We start from the raw sequence: 21858 nt of genomic DNA, 5'->3' as shown, positions 1-21858 counted from the left end.
AAGTCCATTTCATCTAGGGCATAGTTCAATGCCACAATATCTTTGTTGATAATTTTGTTTGGAAGATCTGTCTATTTTTGACAGTGGGATGTTAAAGTCTCCCACTATAATTATGTTGCTGTAAATATCTTTCTTAAAGTCCTCTAAGATTTTCTTTATGTATTTGGGTGTTCCTATGTTGGGTGCGTATGTGTTGGAAATGTTTATGTCTTCTTGGTGGACTCTTCCCTTGAGTATTATGAAGTGGTCTTCCGGGTCCCTCTTTATGGACCCTTTTTGGAAGTATATTTTGTCTGATATGAGTATTGCTACCCCGACTTTTATTTTTCCTATCAATTTTCTTGGAAAACTTGTTTCCAGCCCTTCATGTTCAGCCTGTGTAGGTCTTTCATCCTGAGGTGGGCCTCTTATAGGCAGCCTATGTGTGTGTCATGCTTTCTTGTCTATTCAGTTATTCTGTGTCTTTTGACTGGAGCATTTAATCCATTTACACTTAAGGTTATTATTGATAGGTATTTATTCATTGCCATTTTTATACCTTTCCTTAAAGCTGTCCCTTTAATATCTCTTGCACAGCTGGTTTGGTGGAGGTGTATTCTTTCAGACTTCTTTTGTCTGGGAAGCTTCTTATTTGGCTTTCTATCTTGATTGAGAGCCTTTCTGGGTAAATTAGCCTTGGTTTCAAACCTCTGGTTCTCATTACTTGGAATATTTCTTGCCATTCTCTTCTGGCTTGGAGCGTTTCCATTGAAAAGTCAGGTGCTAGCCTTATCAGGGCTCTCTTGTATTACTTCCTGTTTTTCCCTTGATGCCTTTAAGATTCTCTCTTTGTCTTGAAATTTTGCCATTTTAATTATGATGTGTCTTGAGGTGGGCATTGTTGGGTTTCTCTTGATTGGGACTCCCTGTGTTTCCTGAATTTGTGTGACTTTCTCTCTTATCAAATTAGGGGAGTTTTCCATCATTACTTCTTCAAATAGGTTTTCTAACCCTTGCTCTTCTTCTTCTCCTTCTGGTAACCCTATTATACAAATATTATTATGTTTCATATTTTCTTGCATTTTTCTTTTTTTAAAGATTTTATTTATTTATTTTTAGAGAGGGAAGGGGGGGAGAAAGAGAGAGAGAGAGAAACATCAATGTGCGGTTGCTGGGGGCTGTGGCCTACAACCCAGGCATGTGCCCTGACTGGGAATCGAATCTGCAATGCTTTAGTTCTCAGCCCATCCTGTCTTGCATTTTTCTTAATCCCTCTTCATTCTTTCTGAGCCTCTTTTTGTTTTCTGGATCTTCTGGTTGTTTTTTTTTTTTTCTACTTTGTCCTCCAATTCACAGATCTGATCTTCTGCTTCATCGATCCTGCTTTTCATTCCTTCTATTGTGTTCTTCAGTTCAGAAATTGTATTTTTCATTTCCTCTTGGCCTTTGTTGATAGTTTCTATTTTTTTTTATTTTGATATAGTTTGCAGTGAGTTCATTGTAGTTCCCCTGTAATGTTTTTGTAGCTTATTGTAGCTTCCCCCTATTCATTTTGTGATCAGTTGGAGGGGTAAGGCAAAATGGCTTATGACAACAAAAGAGTATTCTATGATATTTACAGTAGCAGCCACTAGAGAAGAGATAGGAGATCCTTTGGATATGTATTGTGTTAACCATAATCTTCCACTCCACTAGCCACTTTTTAGAAAGGATGGAAAGAAGATAAGACTCTTGTTGGGGAGGAAAGAATTGTGAGTTAGATCTACAAAGCACCGAGGCTGTGGGAGGTGAGATTCTGAGGTAGGGTGAGAGTAAAGAATAGTAGATAGGTGTAGTGTGTGAGAAAATAGAGTTAACCACTACAGTAATAGAGTTCGGGAAAGTGGGCCGAGATCTGAGAGGGGTGTTGTGCAGTATTTACAATTATATGGAATAGGTCTTATTTACAGTAATATTAGAGCAGCGATCATATGACAGAATCTATAAGATCTAGATAACAAGAATAGAGAGTATGGAACCTTGAGTAGTGTACTAATGGAACACAAATGAAGGACAGTAAATTAGCAATACACTATGAATAAGATAACGGGAAACCTATCAAATGATACTGTATAACCAGCCAAGCAAAGAAGACTATACAGAAAGAAGAGGAATACCAAAATGCTATTAAAATAAAAAATGTAAGGATAATGAAAAAAAGGTAATACTAATATGCAATAACTTGCAGGTTCAAGAAAAGAAAAAAAGCAGAAGATGGAATGAAGAAGAAATAAATTTGGAAAGGAATAACACTAGAGTGAAAGAAAGGGATGCATAAGGAATCGATAGATATAAAAATAATAAGAATTAAAAAATAAAAAGTTACTTAAAAGAAAAGATTAAATCAAACAATTAAAATAAACAAAACAAAACACCTCTTTTTGGTTTCTAACTGGCCAAATCAGTTTTTCTGGTCTTGCTGGCTTCAGCAGGCTGAGCGGTGATTGGAGTGGCTTTTCTCCCTTCCCAGTCAGAACTCAGTCAGTCTCTTGCATACTGTCCCCAGGGATAGCTGCGTGGTCTCCCAGGAGCCAGTCCCTGTGTCTCTCTGCAGGGCCCTGTGTGTGGGTCTGGGCTCTCCTAAGCATGCTCTCTGGAGTTCCCCACTGCAGATTCCAGGATCCTGCAGAGTGCCTGCACCTTTTCTGGATTCATGGTGTGAGCTCTGGGGAACCCAAGGGGCATGTACTTTCCCCCAAGTTCAAGGCCTGAGCTCCAGGGATCCCAAGGGGGTGTGCACTTCTCCCAAGTTCTCAGCTGTGTGCACTGGGGGTCCCATGGAGCGCCCGTGCCTTTTCTGTGCTCAGAGCTGTGGGGTCTGGGTCTTCCACAAAACCACACTCTTTCCAGGTTGGGGGCATTGGTGCCTGGCCAGGCTGCCCTTGGTTGCACAGGGTGGGATGCACACTCTTCTCTGGGGTATGCATGGGTGCTCACAGGCCCTGTGTGACTCTCAGTCCTCACTTCCCTCTCTGTGCCTTTAAGCAGTGAGGCTTCCTCAGTGCTGCTCAATCCTTGTTTGGCTGGGGAGGGAGAGGTTAACTCAGCTCTACCTCTAGTGCCCTGAGGCATACCTGGGAGCACTGGGCCTGGGAGCTGCCACCTCCTTGGTCCCCACGCTGATCTCTGGGCCCTTATTATCCTGAAGCAGTCTCCTTACCACCTGGTTTTTCAATGTCTGCTATAATTTTTGATCTCCAATTTTCATAAATGTTGTGATATTGTTGGCTCTGTTTTTCCATAGATCAGTTGGTTTTTCTCCTGTGTGTAGGACTTTTGGGAACTGCCCTGCCTGGAATCAGAAGCTGTAACCCCCACCTAGGCTAAGGCTAAGGGAGTGCCTTTGGAACCGTAAGCCAGCAAGCAGACAAGCTTATCTCCCTGACAGGAGCACTGCTTCTGCTCCTTTATACCTCACCCTGCCTGGACCCCAATGCTTGGTCGGTTAGCCAATGACAGGTAGGATTCCCCAAGGGGGGAACAATCTAAGACATGCATGATCATGTGGGAGGCCCCCAAAAGAAGGACTTTGGGGGCTACGGCAAAAGGGGGTAATGGACTCTCGCCCTTTGGCTTTGACAAAGCCCGAGTCCTCCTGCTCTGCAAGAAAATCTCTTAATCTCTAGGCTGCCTTACTTCCCTTTCTCCACCTAAGCCTGAAACAATGATAGGGTGGTGCCGCCCTGTGCTGCAAAGGGTGGATTCCCTGGGTGATCAGGCCTAAGAAAGAACATGTAAATTCCTGTGAAACCTTCTTTGTTTAGAATGCTCTGTTGAATGAGAAGGGTCCAAGGAGGAAGTTAGTTTGTTCCTTAAAGTCTTACAGCTCTTTGACCCTGACTCAAAATAGACCCTCAGAGTTTCTTGTTACCTATCGTTTAATCCTTACTTCCTCGAAATGAGTAATGTGCTTTACCTGAATTCTTATGCAAAACGAACCCAATAAAAGTCAGTTTGGACGGTAAATCGGCGCACTCCCCACTAGAGGGGGTGGCCATTCCATCCCTACTTCTCCACAGAAACTGATCTGTCTCTGTGCATATTTTTTTCTCGCGTTTTGATGAGCCATCCGCAGCGTTCTGTGATCACTGCTGGCCGGTGACCCACGCATCATAGGAGGAAGTGGAATCTGCTCCCTCCTACCACTCTGCCATCTTCCCATCCCTCCTATCTGTAGTTTTTAATCCCCTCACCTCATAACGTGTCACCTCCCTAATCCAGCAACCATTGAAACACTCTGTGTATTTATGATTCTGTCTCTGTTCTTCTTTGCCTAATTTGTTTTTTAGATTTAAATCTTGATAGATTTGTATTTTTTTGCCATTTTATTGCTCATAGTTTTAATCTTCTTATTTTTCTTAAATAAGTCCCTTTAACATTTTATATCATAATGGTTTGGTGATAATGAACTCCTTTAGTTGTTTCTTGTCTGGGAAGTTCTATATCTGTCCATTGATTCTGAATGATATCTTTGCTGAGTAGAACAATCTTGGCTGTAGGTCTCTGCTTTTCATGAATTTGAATATTTCTTTCAATCCCTTCTAGCCTGCAAAGTTTCTTTTGATAAATCACCTGACAGTCGTGTGGGAACTCCACTGTAGGTAACTAAGTTCTTTTCTCTTGCTGCTTTTTAAGATTCTTTCTTTATCTTTAGCCTTTGGCATTTTAATTATGATGAGCCTTGGAGTGGGCCTCTTTGCATCCATTTTGTTTGGCACTCTTTGTGCTTCCTGGACTTGCATATATATTTCCTTCACCAAACAAATGAAGTTCTGTCATTTTTTTTCAAACAGATTTCCAATTTCTTCCTCTTTCTCTTCTCCATCTGGTACCCCTATGATGTGAATGTTGGACCTCTTTAAGTTGTCCCAGAGGCTGCTTAAACTATCCTCCCTTCTTTGTATTAATTTTGAATTCTTGATGTTCTAATTTGTTGTTTTTGGCTTCCTTTTGTCCATATCATTGATTTGATTCTCATCTTCTTCCACTCTATTGTTGTTTACCTGTAAATTGTTATTTATTTCAATTAGCATATTCTTAATTTCTGGCTGGATCTTTGTTATGCTGTTGAGGCCATTACTAAGTCCTTGAGCATCCTTATAAGCAGTGTTTTGAACTCTGCATCTGATAGATTGCTTATCTGCAATTCATATAGTCCTTTTTATGGGATTTTGACCTGTTCTTTCATCTGGGCCATGTTTCTTTGTCTCGTCATTTTTGTAGCCTCCCTGTGTTTGCTTCTATGCATTAGGTAGAGCTGCTATGACTCCCTGTCTTGGTAGCATGGGCTAATATGGTAGGCATCCTGCAGGGCACAGCATCCCCTATATTACAAGCTGGGCACTCAAAGTGTGTTCTCCATGTGGTCTGAGTACAATTCTCCTATTGTAGTGGATCCTGGATTACTATTGGCAGGTCAATGGGAGGGATTTACCTGGGCTAGTCAACTGAAAGAATTGGCTGTGACCACTGACCACCAACCTCCACCAGCTATTCAGGCACAGGGTAGTGATGCTCTGACATGGTCTATGGCTGTCCACTAGGTGTGTAGGCTCAGGGATTCCCCAGGTGGTGCAGGCCAAGGTCAGCCCTTACCTGTGTTTGTCCCAGGACCACCATGCCTGATCTACAGAGCAATCTGAGATGTCTGCTACTTGTGCTGGGCTTAGAGATTCCCAAGTGAAGCCAAGCTGTGAATCTAGGCTGGCTGCTGCTGGGGCCATGCCTAGGGCCATTCAGCAAGAGCTATGGGGACAGGTGGCTTACTGAGGCCAGCTCATGCTTGCTTGCAAAGATTTATGAAGTCATAGAGCTGAGTCAAGACCAGGCCATTCATATGGAAAAGCTGTTGTTAACAGCTGTAAGTTGAATGGGATGGAGTCTCAGGATCTCCAAGGTAGTACAGTGTTAACCAGGCTGATAGAGTCTCAGATATGGCACCAGCTTGCCAGCTCTGTTGGGGGAGGATTTAGAAAAGGGATAAATGGTCTCTGCTTGCCTTCATACCAGACACTTCCATTCCTCTCTGTATACCACTGGTGCTTTTCAAGCTGATACCCTGGTGCTGGGACTCAGAGGGAGTGAGTCTGAATAGGTGAATGTGTGTGTGGGTTAAAAGTAACTGCTTGGGATCTAACAGTTTCTTCCACTGACTCAATCCCTTCTGGTTTTTACAGCTAGAAGTTGTGAGGACTTATCTTCCTGGCACTGGAACCCTGGGCTGGGGAAACTAGTGTGAGTCTGGGACTCCTTGCTTCCAAGATGTCCCTCCCTAATTTTTATCCACCACACATGCATGTGGGACCAGGCTATTCTGCACCTGTGCCCCTCCTACCAATCTGGATGGATGCGGTTTCTTTAAATCAGTAGTTGTCAGACTTCAATTCAACTTGACTTCTGACAGTTCTGAATGATGATTGTCTATATTTTTGTTGCAATTTTGATGTGGTTGTGCAGAGACCAGCCATGTCTGCCTATACCACCATGTTGACCAGGAGTTCTCACTTATGTTTCATTTTATAAAATAAGTCCAATTCACTGGTAATCTTCACAGTGTTCCTCTATATTATTCATCAGTTCATCAAAACCATCAATTATAAATGTAAACTTTCAGTGTTAAATTGAATGTTCACATGCTCCAATGTACCAGTATTAGCTGTAGATTGTTAAGTCTGCACAACACAAAATAAAGTGTTGGGTCAATAGTCAAATTGATGTTACACAGAGAGCTAATATGGAGGTATTCAGTTAAAAAAAAAAAGAATTGAGGGTGTTATAAACAATAAAAAAGATTGTTTTATTTGTGTATTTTTGCATGAAATATCTGGATTATCTCAACTGTAGCACCTGGGAAGTTTATTCAAATGCTGATATTTGCAGAGAATACTCACATGAGACAGTATGGAAATCAGGAAAACATTTTTTTCCATGTGAGAAAAAAAACTAATGGAAATTTTGGATTATTTTTTATGGTCATTCCTTGACTACAATTTTCTGTAAAAACTTAGTTAATTAGCCATTTTCTTTTAAAAAATTTATAAAGAAAAATAGGCAGATCTTAATCATACAGCACATTTTTCCCTTTTTATCAACATCTTCAGAATAAGAATCACTTATAAGCTTTACCAGCACTATACAATAGTGACAGGCTTCCAAACAAGGAGAAATAATTTATTAGCTCACAATGTTTTTCTAGACTTCCCCCACCCCACCTCGAAGTGGTGTATAGGTGGTATCATACAATGAATGAATTAAGTAAATGTTTTGCCTTGTGCTTGACATAAGTCATTACTTTTCTAGGATTAAAGGCTGAGTGAGCATTTGCAATGCTATTCTGAGTAAAATAAGCTTTATAACCAAGTAGGGTGTGGATTAAACTTTATATATTTATTTACTTATCTATTTGCAAGATAGCTGTTATGATTAAATCATTAATTATATTGTGATAAGAAAATAAAAAGCATGTCACTGAAACAAAAGCCAGGGAATTAATCTATGCAAAATCAAATTGGTTTACTGAGTTTTAACTGAATAGACTTTTTTCCTTTTGGTTATCATTAGAGTCTTTACATAAAACATAACATATTCCATAATGCTATTTTGTTACAATTATTACAGCTAATGATATCACAACCTACAAAGAAGATTTTCTTCACAAATATAATTATACACATATAAAATGTATCTTATTTTATAATATATTGTTTCATGTATTCCCAAGGAAACTTGAGTATTAGTAAAGAATATATTATAATGTGGAGCCATTGAATAAATGTTTTAAGGGAAGACAATTAAAATATTAGTCAATGATGTATATTTATGCATTACATTTTATAGTCATTTTACATCTTAATAAACTAAAATAAATGACATTTATCTTTAAAGTGATTGAAAGAAAATGAAGATCATAGCCTCATCTATCACTCCATGCTCAAAGTATTATGTTCAATTTTTTAAAACTGTGTTAGATTTTTTTGAATCAGAGCAACAGATGTGATCAAGTATTATTCCACAAGACCAGGCATTTTGCATAAAGAGTCTAAAACTCACTTTTGTTCATCAGCCCTAATCTTGATTAAATGTGAAGCAGAATGATTCTCCAAATGGAATGTTTGCTAAAGGATGAAAAGTTATTGGATATAATAAAAAAGTAACAGAAAAATAATTTGAATATAAAGATATTAGAATACATTAAATGATATGCTTACACTAAAGATGACAGTATAGAATATACATAGTAAACTTATGAAGATGGCCAAGTGGGAACTCCTAAGATATTTTTATAGGAACAAACAAATTATAAAAACCATGCTTACAAAATCATAATATAATATTTTCTAAAATTTCTCAGGCTTGCAAGAATAAATCTGGAAGGAGATACACAAAGATACACATTTTTTTATCAGATTTAAATTGTATTACACTTTGCATGCTATGTTTTTTGCTGTCCTAAAAGTAGAGTAAAATTGTTTCATTAATAAAAATTAGTAAATTACCTTGAAATTTTTCTGCTAATTTTAGAATTCTTTTCTTTACAGAGCAGTGTCAGAAAGGCTTCCCAAATTACCAGTATTTAATAGTCAAGCAACATTTACTACATAAATGATTATTTTTAATCATTTTTTAAAAGATTTTATTTATTTATTTTTAGAGAGGGAAGGGAGGGAGATAGAGAGGGAGAGAGAGAAACATCAATGTGCAGTTGCTGGGGGTCATGGCCTGCAACCCAGGCATGTACCCTGACTGGGAATCAAACGTGCGACACTTTGGTTCACAGCCTGCGCTCAATCCACTGAGCTACGCCAGCCAGGGGTAATTTAATCATTTTTTTAAATTTTTATAAATAAATCAATTTAAATTTAATCATTTGTTTAGTCATTAATTTTGAAAGTTAAAAGTAAAGTGTAATTGAATCATTTGTTTAATCTTCAGTTCACTTATTGTACAATGAATGTGTCTCTTGCTGTGCCAGGCACCAGAAATAAATCACTGAAATTAACAGACATTGGCCATGCCCTCGTGGATCTTTAAGTCTCGTCCTGGTTAAGTTGTTATTGTCTAATTTTATAGACATAACTTTGTATTTATTTATTTATTTATTTATTTAATATTCCACCTACCTAACTATCTATCTATTTATTTTTTGTATCTGAGAGGGGAAGAAAGAAAGAAAGAAAAAGAGGGAGAGAAATATGAATGTGTGAAAGAAACATTGATGGAATGCCTCTCACATGCACCACAACTGGGTGCCAAGCCTGAAACCCAGCCTTGTGCCCTGGCTGGAACCCAACCTGTGATGTTTTGCTTTGCAGGATGACACCCAAGAAATTGAGCCATGCTGGCCAGGGTGACACAACCATGTATTTGATTTTGTAGATTCCACCATAAAAAAAAAGTTTTAAAGAAAGGACCTAAACAGACATTTTTCCAAAGAGGACATGCAGAAGGCCCAGAGACATATGAAAGGATGCTCAGCATCACTGGCCATCAGAGAGATGCAAATTAAAACCACAATGATACCACTTCACACCCGTGAGAATGGCCATCATAAATAAATCAGCAAAAAACATATGTTGGAGAAGATGTGGAGAAAAGGGAACTTTAGTATACTGTTGATGGGAATGAAGACTGATGCAGCCACTGTGGAAAACAGTATGGAATTTCCTCAAAAAAACTAAAAATATACTGTCTTTGGACCTAGCAATTCCACTGCTAGGATTATGTACTAAGAACCCGAAAACACCAATCCAAAAGAACCTACGCACCCTAATGTTCACAGCAGCACAATTTACAATAGTCAAGTGCTAGAAGCAAGCTAAGTGTCCATCAGTAAATGAATGGATCAAAAAGCTATGGTACATTTACACAATGAAATTCTATAATGCAGAGGGAAAGGAGTTCTTACCCTTTCTGACAGCATGAATGGATCTGATGAGCATTATGCTAAGTAAACTAAGCCAGGCAGTGAAAGACAAATACCATATGATCTCACCTATAAGTGGAGCATAATCAACAAAACAAACAGACAAAATATAACCAGAGACATGGAAATAAAGAACAAACTGACAGTAACCAGAGAGGAAGTGGTAGGAGGTAATGGTGGTGGGGGGAGGAATGTTTGTCAAGGAACATGTATAAAGGACACATGGGCTAAGCCAAAGGGAGGTAGGATCAAGTGTGGAAGGTGGGTATGCCTGGGCTAGTGGGGAATAATGGGGGACAAATGGAAATAACTATACTTGAAAATCAACAAAATAAAAGAAAAAAAGATTATTTATTTTTAGAGAACAGGGAAGGGAGGGAGAAAACAAGGAAGAGAAACATCAGTGTGAGAGAAAAACATCAATCAGTTGCCTCTCACACTTCCCCAACCAGGGACCTGGTCTGCAATTTAGGCATGTGACCTGACCAGACATCAAACCAGCAACTTTTTGGTTTGCGGGATGATGCCCAACCCACCTAGCCACACCAGTCAGGCTCCCTGCTGAATTTTTAACTAGCATGATATAAGGAACAAAACTAACTTTAATAGTACAGTGTTTACTATCACTGATACACAAACAGTGTCAAGGGAACAGTGTGTATATGTGTGTGTGTGTGTTTAACTGATACATTCTTAAAGAAGACTATCAGCTTGTAACTAAAGAACTGTATAGAGTTCACAGATATAGAAACTTTAAAGTGATTTCATAAGATAGTATTTGTTTATTTGTTTATTTTAATAGTGGATTTTATTTATTTGCCAGCAAAATTATTAGAATTCCTTCACAGGGATTTTGTGGGAAAACAAAGTGTGAGGACTCTTGAGTATCTTGAACTAAATATTTTAAGGTGACTACATAAATGAAATAAATCATAAGTGCTTAGTAAGTGAAAATGATTGTGAGTTTATTTTAATTTTTCCTCTAAATGTCTTAACACTAATAATTACATTTTTGTTATTACAATAAATAATTAAAGAGTTCAATTTCTGAATAGTTTGTGACTTTTAAGTACTATACCAAAATATCTCTCCATTCAGTTCTCCGAAAGTTCCTTTGATGGGGTTTATGAAGAAGTTGTGGATACACATGGGGCTAGATAAAAAGATGAGAGTCATCCTGAGTAGAACCAGAAGGACAGCTTGTCTGAACAATGCCACATTTAAATCAGGGGTCTGTTGCAGAAAGTTGTAATCTGACTGAAATATTTAGTTTGGTATGTTCAAAAAGGAGTTTAGAGTGTTCTTTGTTGTTGGTATTTTTTTCCTTTTTGGAGAAAAGATATGTTGCACACTTAATAAATATTTATACATTGTAATAAATAATACAATGTGCATACACCTCAGACTAAGACAGTCTTTCATACTGGTACAAATAATTTAGCACAGTACAATTTTCTCCATCAGTTTTGTTCCTGGAACCATCAGCTTGGTTGGGTTAGAATTTAAGGGAGAGAGAAGTAAAATGGCCATTTTTGTGAGAGGAAGGAGTCACATGAAAAAAATGAACTATCCCTGGCATCATGGGAATCAACCTAAGTCCCCTGGGATGAGTTAAGCATATTTCTGCTTCTAGTTAATGACTTGTTTTTTGTTAGTGTGATGTTGCAGCATCATTCCTTTGGTTCTCATGCTTCCAGTGTGAGATTTTCAGTTAACATTAGGAAATCACACCGTGTTCAGTTCTGAGCAACAGCACTGTTCAACATATGAGCCTTAACATTTATCAGGCAGAGACATATATGATCAAAGCAGAATGTTGGATAAAACCACTAACTTTTTTTTTGTCTAAGTTTTTTTTTTTTTTTAAGATTTTATTTATTTATTTTTAGGAGGGGAAAGGAGGGAGAAAGAGAGAGAGAGAGAAACATCAATGTGCAGTTGCTGGGGGCCGTGGCCTGCAACCCAGGCATGTGCCCTGACTGGGAATTGAACCTGCGACACTTTGGTTCGCAGCCCACGCTCAATCCACTGAGCTACGCCAGCCAGGGCTAAAACCACTAACTTTTTAACGATCCTCCTAAAGTAGGTAGGACAAATCTCAACCTTCATATATCAATGAAAATAATTATTCTTCCTAAACAGAGAGGTAGTAATAACCTCTGCTCACTTCAAATAAAATTTAATTTAGCTGATTTAGAAAGAGGATCCACCCATAGACATATGAAAAGATGTTCATCATCACTAGTCATCAGAGAAATACAAATTAAAACCACAATGATCTATCATTTCACACCAGTCAGAATGGCCATCATTAATAAATTTACAAACAAGTGCTGGCAAGGATACAGAGAAAAGGGAACCCTAGTACAGTGTTGGTGGGGGTGCAGACTGGGGTAACCACTGTGGAAAACAGTATGAAATTTTCTCAAAAAAGTGAAAATACAGCTGCTTTTTGATTCAGAGATTTTGGTACTGGGATTAGACCCTAAGAATCCTGAATTACCAATTCAAAACAACTTATGCACCTCTATGATAATGACAGCATTAACTTAGTGTTGAAACTGCCTAAGTGCCCATTCAGTAGATGAGTGGATCAAAAACCTGTGGTACATTTACACAATGGAATACTACACAGAAAAAAGAAGGAACTCTTACCTTTTGGGAAAGCATTGATGGAATTGGAAAATATTATGCTAAGTGAAATAAGCCAGTTGGTGAAAGACAAATACCATGTGAACTGACATTTAAGATGACTCTAATGAACAAAATAGAACCACAGGCATGGACACATGGAACAGATTGACAATGACCAGAAGGATGGGGGCAGGAAGATAATGGTGGAAAGAAGGGGGAGGGGCTAAAGAGCATGTATGAATGACACATGGACATGGACAACAGTGTGGGAATTGACTGTGGGAGTAGGCAGGGGGATGGGAAGAGGAGGGCAAAGGGGAAAAATTGGGACAATTGTAATAAAATAACAAAAAATCTTTAAAAAAAGAAAAGAGAGAACCCAATTGTTACTTAGTCACTAAATAGTGGATTTCCTTCTGAGGTTCTCTGTCTTAGACATTCTGCTCTTTGTAAACATACTATCCAGTGTATGATTTATTAGGTGCACTCTGAATTAAATAAAACTAAAACAGATGTTTCCATATATTTCTGTCATCTGTTTTTACCAGAACCAAGGATCTGCTTTAGACCTGCATCCTTAAACTCACATTATCTTCCGGCTCTGGAGTCCACCTACAGAGAATTTAATTGAGGTAACTTAACAAAAAACACAATCCTAATTAATGGGGAACATCAATGAATCATCTCCATGTTACCCTAGATGAGATGTAGGGAAATCACTTCTGTCTGATTTCTGATTCTCTTTCAGTTCAGATCAGGAAGGAAAGTTGAAATTAAGAGATGTAATCTGCAGGGCATGCACAATTTGGGAACTTCTCAGAAATTTATATTTCATCTCTCATATTGGAGCCTTTCAATCATCTAAAATAATTAGTTTTATTACTTCATTATATGTGATCTAAATATCCTATTAAACAGTAGAAATTCAACATTATGACTATTCTTTTAAAAAAGGAAATTTTTTAAAAATTGTTAAGTTTTATGTTAATTTCAACATGTTACCATACTCTCAGCAATTATCTTTGCTAAGGGAGTAGACATATTAAAGTTTTACAAATAAATAATGATATAATGAAAAAAATTAACAAAAATCTTTTGCAATGGGACAAATAGTCTGTGCCTATAGAAGACACCAAGTGATAAAATCAGACACTTTTATAAAATTGTGGGGAACACCTCAAATATAGGGCATCAGTTCTGATTTCACAAGACTCTATGTATTTTGAACATTCATCACAAAATTCATTTTGTGATCTTGGAAAAATAAAATATGACAGACATTAATGAAGATATTTAGAGCCAATTGTTTGGGGCATAACACCAGTCACTGTCGGGGTGTGATTAGACTAGGACAGGAAAGTGAGAGCTGAGGAGGTGTTAGTGGTAAGCTATTGGATGTCATACCCAAGTAGGCTTCGTGATGGGACAGCTTTGTGGTTTCATCTAGGGAGGATCCCTGGAGCAGATGGAAAGATGAGAGAATCTTAGATGCAAAAATGAAGGAAGATAAGGATTCCGTTGTTAGTCATGAATTGGTATTCTTGAAGAGAAATAGAGATTAGAATTATTTTAAATACTTTTGGCTGCAGGATTAGGAATCTCTTAGTTCTTTCAGCATTTGGGTCCTTATGTTGACTCCTTTTGTGCCTGGGCCTAGGTAAGTCACCAGATCTTTCTGAGTGAAGGCAGCCTTTTACCTATGTACATGATATTCATTTCAGAATGAAAATGCAAACTTTACTTTTACCCTTGATTCATTGTATCAGCTGGACTTGACCAAGTTTTCACTCTACCCATAAGTCATATATACATATATATTTTAACATTAAAAAGGTAATTGTTACTTGTTCTCTAGTTTTAGAAAACTATGGAAAATAAAAGGAAAAATTCCCTAAATCCCACACTGAGATAACATTTGAAATTATAGTACTTTCATTCAGTCTTTTCCCCCTAGGTTATACACACATGCACATGCACACACAGTACATATACCCAGAGTTTTATTCCCCTTAAAAAAAAACTGCTTATTGTCATTGGTCTTCAGTAACATGCTTTTCATGGTGGCTTAGCATTTGATCCATGAAGCTGGGACAGAGAGGAAACATTGAGGAAAACAACTACAAATGGATTCATTATTTCTGATTCTTATCAATCAATTAATAAATCTTGGCAGTTTTTATTTAAATACTTTTGCATTGTGCAGTTAACATCTGTCTACCATATCCAAAAGAGAAGAAGTCTTCCAGTCATTGTTTTTCCTAAATGCCTGACTGAAATCAAGTTATAGTCTGTCAATGGCATTCTCCTAATCTACCACTCGTTAACCATATCAAAAATGGAAATGAGTTTCATTTGGCATAACTCACAATGTCATTTGGGAAGAAGGCAGAAGGAGCTGTGCCAACATTAATGTGCACTGTGTGAATAATTTACTTTAATTTCAATTAAAGCACTAGGAAGAGATGTAGAAAACCTTTCCTGTGGCTGTTCTGAACGTAGGGATTAACTTGGTTAGCAGAACAATTTAGATAGCTCAGGGACCTAAATTTGGAGCCAAGATGTTATGGATAAGAATACAAAATAAATGCTAGTCTATGGTGCCTGCAGGTTCACAATAGGAGAATTAAAACCAGAAGGAAAACAACAGGCCAATTTGGATGGCTGAAAGCTGTAAGTTAGTAGCTTTTATGAAGGACATGTAAAAAATGAAGAATAAAATGAGTCAAAGGTAGCTCTGGGGAGTAAAAGAAATGGAGAAGTCAGAAGAGTGGGCATTCTGTAAGAGATGAGGTGGGTGAGGAAGCACAAGAGAATACACACTTTGTGTTTGTAACTCAAAAATTTGGGGCTGTCTCTGACCCAGACTCTTTCCTTTGCTAATTATCTGAAACTTTTGGCCAATGTTAATCAAAGTTCCCCATAAAAATAATCAAATAACCATGGTTTTCTAGGCTAACAAAGCTGCTTGCATCATATTTATAATGTATTATTTCTGTTACTTTTTAAGTGTTCTACTACTTTTCACTCCTTGCAGAAGTTTGCTGATGTTGAAATTTATGTTTTACTCACACACTCTTGATCAAAACTGATCCAACTTGGTGTTGGCTGAGGCCTCTTCTGTCCCAGCACCTACAACACATCCTATTTTTGGGTACTTTTAAATCTACAATGTTTTATTGGCCATTTTCTTACATCTTCAAGTTTTGTCTAAAAGCCACAATGTGACAACACCTGGCATACAAACATGTGATGGGCAATGTGGGTAGTATTACATTCATTTTTAAAGATTTTAATGTGGAAATATTTTATGATTTGTCCTAGATAATACAGTAAGTAGAACCTGAACTTGTAATAAAAGCCAGAGCTCCCAAGTCTACTGACTACTTTTAGCCATAATAATCAGTCCAATTATTGTACTGAATGAAATAATATGTGAATGATGCAAACTACATGCAATTTTATTGATTTAGGATATATTTTATTCATTTAGGGTATTTTATTAATTTAAGATATACTTTATTCACAATGAATGGTATTATCTAGTTATGAAAGTAGGGGAAATATTGAATATTCTTTTAAAATAGAGGCATGATTATTTCAAATTATATATATTAGTAAAGTAGATCTAGTCATCAGTCACAGGGGTTGGCAAACTCATGCCAGATGTGGCATACCATCTTTTTTCTTACTGTAATATAAAACTATATATTTTTTAACTTTTAAAAACATGTTTATTGATTTTAGAGAGAGGGAAAGGAACAAACATCAATGTAAGAGCAAAACATTGATTGGTTGCCTCTCATACATGCCCTGACTGGGAATTGAAACCCATCCTTTTGGTGTTTGGGACAATCTCCAACCAACTAAATCACAGTGTCAAGGAAAAAAATATACATTACTCTATTTGATATGACTCCCTTTCTGCTAAAAAAGCAGAGTTGACTAATTGCAACAGAGATTGTATGGTCTGCAACATACAGAAAAAGTTTGCCAATCTCTGGTCTTCTGTGTCAGACTTCACAAAGAAATTCAAGTGAGGGATAAAGTTACTAAATTAGTAAAACACTCTCCGAATGTTCATCCAGCCAAATATTACAGAAAGCCTATTCTCAACACTAGGAGGATAAAAACAATAGAAATAAGATCCCTACTCCCTTAGGATGGGACCTATTAAACAGAAAATTATCAGGAAACATGTTAATAAAAAAAGAGGGAAAGTTGAGTATTTTCTTTGCATGATTAGAGGAGGCATAAAACAGGACTTAAGGGATGAGAGGGTGTGTAGCAGTTGATCTAGACAGAGGAAAGTAGCTAATGTTGAAATTCTATTGAATCTCTTTCTTGTGCATATGTCTAAGCAAGGATAGTGGGAAATGCAACCACTTCCTGACAAGAAACTCTCAGCAGCTGACACTGTCCTGACAGCTGTCAGGGTGAGGAGGACCAGGATCTTAGCATTCTAACTCAGAGTGAAATGATATGCTCTCAAATACCCACTCCATCTCTCTAATTCTAAAGTTATTTGATTCTATGTTTCCATTTAGCTGTTCAAAATGAAATTGCTGAGGTTTAAAATTGCTCATAATTTCAGATGTTGAAGTATTACATGAAATTTTAGAACCTCTGAAGACTATCATGGCCAGTATTCCCTGTACAAATGATTAACCATGGATTTTTATGGCTTGTTGTTCTTGATGAACTTGTTTAACTTATTTTTATGGAACGCTTTTCTAAAGATGAGTGGAAATCACACCGTTACTTTCAAGTGAAAAACAAGGACATACATGGTTTATTCACATATGCTTTAACTTTACATAGTCAAACCTTTCAAGTAAAAATCTTGAAAGAATCAATTTCACCACTTTTCAGAAAATTTAATATACTTTCTCTTGTCATTTGCCCTATGAAAATAGATATATGCATAGCAAGGGTAGTAGTATCATAGAGAATCTTTACCTGGTATCACTTGTTCATGTAAATACATTTTTTAACAACTTCCAAATCTCTCACTTCATCCTTCATTGATGATTTTTGAAATTCATCATTAAGATAGATTCATTCATCCAAAATGACTGCTTCATTCCCCCTTTTTTAAAAATGCAATTATACCCGGGCAAAGAAACATAATCTTGTAAGTAGTTATTAAGTCTCTTAATTGTCTGATGAAGGCAAACCTTCCAGTTTGAAATATGGGCAGAAGGAATTTAAGACACTTAAAGTAAAAGGGTATAAGAAGGGCAATCAGAAACTACATACTATTTTCCATAGTGGTTATACCAGTTTACATTCCCACCAGCAGTGAATGAGAATTTTTTTTCTCCACAACCTCTGCAACACCTGTTATAACCTGTCTTGTTGATAATCATCATCCCAACAGTTATGAAGTGGCATCCCATTGTGGTTTTTCTTTGCATTTTCCTAATAGCTAGTGAGGTTGAGTATCTTTTATATATCTGTTGGTCACTTGTATGTCTTCTTGAGATAAGTGTCTGTTCAGGTCCTCCACTCAATTTTCTAATTGCATTGTTTGTTTTCTGTTGAGTATTGTGAGTTCTTTACATATTTTGTTTATTAACTCCTTGTCAGAGCAATTGTTTGCAAATGTCTTTTCCCTTTTAGTTAGTTTTGGTTTTGTTTTGTAAGCAGTTTCTTTTGCTGTGAAGAATTTCAGTTTGATATACTCTCATTCATTTATTTTTAACTTTACTTCCCTTGTCTTTGGGGTTAAATTCATAAAATTCTTTCTAAGACCAAGGTTCATTAGTTTTAGTACCTTTGTTTTCATCTATGTAACTTATGGTCTCAGGTCTTATATTTAGGTCTTATATTTTGAGTTAATTTTTGTATATGGGACTAACAGAAATCTAATTTCATTATTTGGCATGTGGTTTTCCAATTTTTCCAGTACTATTTATTAAAGAAGCTCTCTTTTCTCCATTGTGTGGTTGTGGCTCCTTTGTCAAGAATTATTTTCCCATATACTTGTGGGTTTATTTCTAGGCTCTCAAATCTGTTTCATTGTTCTGGGTCTGTTTTCTGCCAATACCATGCTGTTTTAAATATTGTTGCTTTGTAGTACAATTTGAAGTTCCAGAGTGTAGTACCTCCAGCTTTGTTACTTTCTTATTATTGCTTTGTCTCTTTGAGGTCTTTTGTGGTTCCATACAGATGACTCAGAAATCCCTCTTCTTGGTATCTATCAAGAAAAATTTGTAAACATTTACTTGCAAATATATATGCACTCCTATGTTCATTGCAGCATTATTCATGGTGCTGAAGACATGGAAACAACTGAATTGTTTTTCAGTAGATGACTGGATGATACATGGTGCATATTATGATGGAATACTAGTTAACCATAAGAAAAGATGAAATACTGCAATTTGTGACAAAATGGATGGATTTTGGGAATATCATGCTAAGGAAAATAAGTCAGAAAAAGTCAAGAACCATGTTATTTCACTCATATGTAGGATATAAAACTAAAAGGAGCAAATTAACACATTAAAAACAAACAAAAACTCATAAATAAGAGTATGGTGTTTACCAGAGGGAAGGGGGTGGGTAAAAGGTATCAAATATGTGGTGGCAGAAGATGATTTGATTGTGGGTAGTGGGCACATAATGCAACATACAGATCTTGTATCATAGAATTGTACATTTGAAGCCTATATGATCTTATTAACCAAAGTCACTCCCAATAAATTTAATTTAAAAAGGTATAAAAGATGAAGATAAAATGAAGGAAAAAAAGAAGGGTTTTGCATCACATCACATATCATGAAATATAAGTAAAAAGCCAAGGTGCAATGACTAAGAAATCCTAGAAACCAGTGGTTTGAAAAACAGACACAATCCCTCTCATATGGTAGTCCAGGGTGAGAGTGTGGTTTGCTTGACTCTTCAGGAGTTATTCAGGGGTCAGATTTCTTCCATTATGTTTTTATATCAGTTGCATTTTGGAGAAGTATGACCAGGTAAAGGTGGTAAAAGCTGGTAGGATTAGAAATATATTGCCTCTTCCCCAGGTTTCTATACTCTCAAGTTACTATAATTTTCTTTCTTTATGGAAGCTAATCACTAGTCTGGTCCACAATAAAAGTGAATCTGTTTAATACTTAGGACTGTATCAATGAATTTATTCTACTTCCTCTTTACTCTTTTCATGTTTCCATCTACTTTGTTAGTTTTATTGTTAATGTATCTATATTTTCAGAACATAGTACAGTTACCTACTATTTACTCCTGCCTGTTAATTTTAGTTCTTCAGTGAAATGTGTTTGTGCTATTCCTTAGATCTCACGTGGTTGTCTGACACTTGTCTCTTTCTTCGGAAGATTTTGTAGGAAAAACACTTTGAATTCTTGTACAAATTCCACTGTGTCTTCAGCAAACACACTGAATACCACTTTGTTCTGGCAATAAAACAGTTGGCTTTTTCATGTGCTGGTGAAGACAGTCAGATAATTGCTTTGTAAAGAAATGTCCAGCAGGCTGACTTGCCCTGAAGGTGAGTCAGCCTTCTGGAGACTGAGTAGCTGAGTAGAACTGTGCCCCTGGTTAGTCTCATGCAGCTCACCTGGAGGCTGACTGGCTGAGTTGAACTGTGCACCCAGTTTGTCTTGGGCTCAGAGAGTGACTCATGCTGTGAACAGCTGAGTGGCTGATTTGAGCCTGGCAGGTCACAGAGGACAGGGGCAGGAAGCCAGGAAACTGAATATTTCCACCCAGCACTGGTGTCCATTCTCTCAAGACTACAGGAAGGGAGAAAAGCAAAGGCCAGCCCCATTCTTCCTGTGGCATGTAGGAAGACCAGGAGACCTCACTGAACAACTTAAAAATCAGGAGGATTATTTTTTGTTGTTGTTGTTTTTGGATCCTCTCCAAAGGATCCAAAACAAAAAAACAAAGATCCAAAGGAGAGGATCCTTTGTTTTTTTTCTTTTCTTCCCCCAAGACAATAAGACATGGAGCTATGAAGGGCCCAGAATAGATTGAAAGGGGGAGAGCCTAAAAATTGAGAAACAGACAAATGTCACTTTGCTATCCTGTAGAGCTGGCATTTTATTGTTTATGTGTATTATCTTTTCAAAATTTTTACCACTTTTATTTTATTAGTATTTTTATTATATTTTATTGATTATGCTATTACAGTTGCCCATCACCCCACTTTATTCCCCTTTGCCCTGTACACCCCATCCCACCCACATTCCCCCCCTTTAGTTCATTTCCATGGGTCATACATATAAGTTCTTTGGCTCCTACATTTCCTATATTATTCTTAACCTCCCCCTGTCTATTTTCTACATACCATTCATGCTACTTATTCTTTGTACCTTTTCCTCTCTCTCCCCTTCCCACTCCCCTGCTGATAACCCTTTCTATGTGATCTCCATTTCTGTGATTCTGTTCCTCTTCTAGTTGTTTGCTTAGTTTGTTTTTGTTTCACATGTGGTTGTTAATAACTGTGAGTTTGTTGTCATTTTATGTTTATATTTTTTATCTTCTTTTTCTTAGATAAGTCCCTTTAACATTTCATATAATAAGGGCTTGGTGATGATGAACTCCTTTAATTTGACCTTATCTGGGAGGCACTTTATCTGTCCTTCCATTATAAATGAAAGCTTTGCTGGATAGAGAAATCTTGGATGTAGGCCCTTGACTTTCATGACTTGGAATACTTCTTTCCAGCCCCTTCTTGTCTGCAAGGTCTCTTTTGAGAAATCAGCTGTCAGTCTTATAAGAACTCCTTTGTATGTAACTGTCTCTCTCTTTACACCTTGCTGCTTTTAAGATTCTCTCTTTATCTTTAATCTTGGCTAATGTAATTATGATGTGCCTTGGTGTGTTCCTCCTTAGGTCCAACTTCTTTGGGACTTTCTGAGCTTCCAGGACTTCCTGGTAGTCTATTTCCTTTGCCATACTGGGGAAGTTCTCCTTCATTATGTTTTCAAATAAGTTTTCAATTTGTTGCTCTTCCTCTTCTCCGTCTGGCACCCCTATGATTTGGGTGTTGGAACGTTCAAGGTTGTCCCAGAAGTTCCTAAGCCTCTCTTCATTTTTATGAATTCTTGTTTCTTCATTCTTTTCTGGTTGAATGTCTCTTTCTTCCTTCTGGTCCACACCATTAATTTGAGTTCAAGTTTCCTTCCTGTCACTGGTGGTTTCCTGTACATTTTCCTTTATTTCACTTAGCATAGGCTTCATTTTTTCATCTAAATTTGCGACCATATTCAACCAATTCTGTGAGCATCCTGATTACCAGTGATTTGATCTGTGCATTT

At 37.1% G+C, this 21858-nt stretch overlaps 1 long non-coding RNA gene across 1 annotated transcript; it reads right to left on the bottom strand.

Moving 5' to 3' along the window:
- Nucleotides 1–393: 393 nt before the first annotated feature.
- LOC118501169 lies at nt 394–21349 on the bottom strand. The gene is made up of 3 exons (XR_004903776.1): nt 21337–21349; nt 6338–6348; nt 394–538 (listed from the first exon to the last, which is right to left on the bottom strand). It is a non-coding gene; the product is annotated as an uncharacterized LOC118501169 (long non-coding RNA).
- Nucleotides 21350–21858: the final 509 nt, after the last annotated feature.

Source organism: Phyllostomus discolor, chromosome 6, assembly GCF_004126475.2.
Source record: "Phyllostomus discolor isolate MPI-MPIP mPhyDis1 chromosome 6, mPhyDis1.pri.v3, whole genome shotgun sequence".
NCBI classification, from domain to species: Eukaryota; Metazoa; Chordata; class Mammalia; order Chiroptera; family Phyllostomidae; genus Phyllostomus; species Phyllostomus discolor.
Note: the sequence above shows the minus strand (reverse complement) of the source record. Positions and strands in the feature narration are given on the sequence as shown.